This window comes from Glycine max, chromosome 10, assembly GCF_000004515.6.
Source record: "Glycine max cultivar Williams 82 chromosome 10, Glycine_max_v4.0, whole genome shotgun sequence".
In the NCBI taxonomy this organism is placed as follows: domain Eukaryota; kingdom Viridiplantae; phylum Streptophyta; class Magnoliopsida; order Fabales; family Fabaceae; genus Glycine; species Glycine max.
Genome location: NC_038246.2, coordinates 20,415,825 through 20,417,961, shown reverse-complemented (window position 1 = coordinate 20,417,961; position 2,137 = coordinate 20,415,825).

The window sequence follows — 2,137 nt, the reverse complement described above, 5'->3', positions numbered from 1 at the left end:
AATAGTATGTAAGTGAAAACAATTTAAAGGACACATAATAGCATAATAGCATGTAAGTTAAATAATAAAAAATTATAATAAATATATAATTAATTTGAGGGTTGATTTGGATTAAGAAAATGTGAATCCAATACCTGATTTAATCATTATCAATTTTCAATTCGTTTGGTTTGGGATTAATAAAAAAAATCAAGATTATCATATTTAACGAATTATGTGATGTAAGTGCTTTTTTGTTTGATCGTAACGAACTGTGTTATCCTTTTTCATGAGTGATCCATTGGGACCCTCCATGTGCGAACCTATTTTTTTATGAAGCTATTTTCTTTTGCAGCTTAACGCTAGAGTTTAGGATTAAATAAAATATTAGAGCACAAACTCTGTAAACATTCAAATGAATATAATAATAGGAATTTTCTGACCTACGTCCTACAGATGTTTCTTTAGAAATATTAATTTAATGAGTCATAATTTTAATTTTATTAAAAAATATAAAAAATAGTGATAAGAATATATTCTTTAACTCACACTTTTTATTTCTAATATATATATATATATATATATATATATATATTCAATTATTAATTAATTTGATAAAAATTATAAAATTAGAAGAAAAACTCATTACATAAAACACGAGATCTACAAAATTTCTTGATTTTAAAAAATTTCAACAAATAAATTATAGTTTATTAAAAAAAATGTGTGAGAGTGTTTTCTATTTTTTATATAAAAAATTTCTAACTTTTTAATATATTTATTCTACATAATAATTGAATATGTCATCGAAAAATATCATATACGCTTTACAGGATAAAATAAATGGATAATGTACAGTGAGAAATTAAAATAATAAAAAATTTCAATATCAAAAGAGTGAATTTAGGTTAATTTTTTTAATCAACAAAATAATGTTTGAATTATTTTTAGAATAATTTAAAGCATTATTAATATTATTAAAAATATTTACTTATTATGAATTTTAATTATAATATAATTTATAAATTTAAAAATACTTATTTTTTGTAAATTGTAAATAAAATGATATACAAATAAATAGATTCTATACAATGCATACATAAAAAATACTAATTTCTTAACTAAGTATTTTCAAAATTATTCATTGAATAAAATTTAATTAGTCAATAGTATTTTAGATCAGTAATTAATGAAGAATAAATTCTACTAGTTATGTCAAAATTGTTTTTCTTGTGTTCAAGATGACACTAAAGAAGTGCAATAATGTACCCAAGACAATTGAAGGTTTGATGAAATGCTTTTTTTATGTCATGAAATGGTTGCTTTGAAATATTTTGGCATTAAGTTTGACTCACTGTTTACAACATTTCCTTTGTTGCCTCTTGCATAGTATACATAATTTAACTTCCAGATTTGACCATCAATTAAAAAAAACCCACCTCATTCACTGAATAATTTCTAAAAGAAATTACAAAACTTTCGACGACAACGAAAAATAATTCTTAGGAGAGTCAAACGACCAAAAAAATGTGCTTTCAGCTTTAGTTTTCCCCTCAATTGAAATGTGTTTCTGATCTCAAGCCACTTATTTGGCAAAACAAACAAATAGACCCACCATGCAAAAATTCAAAAAATAAATAAAGTAGAAAAAGACAGCCTTTCAAAGCCAATAATAAGATAAGGTCAAAGTCAAGAGTTTAACTATGCACGGATAATGAAAGCTTTAGTTTTCTCTTTTTTTATTCTCATTATTTTTTTTATCGTATTAATAATAAGTATTAGTAATTAGTAATACTAAAAATTATCAACATTTATCTTTAGAGTTAAATTAAATATATAAAAATAATATTTTTTTATTAAAATATTTACTACATTAAAATATAGAGTGTAATAAATATTTTTTTTTCAATCATTTGTTATTTTAAATACTTAAAATCTTAAAAACTTATATTAGCAAAATCTTAGTAGTATTATTTTTGCATAAAAACTTGAATTTCATAATTTCTTGTAATTACATTGTTCCCATATGAAATGGATAGTAATACATCATCTCAGTTTTTGTGGGATTAATAAGGACAGACTGGAAGGATCCAAAGCCAACCCCACTCACTCACCATTATTGTCAGACAAGGCACAATACACCCTCTCTCTTTGATAA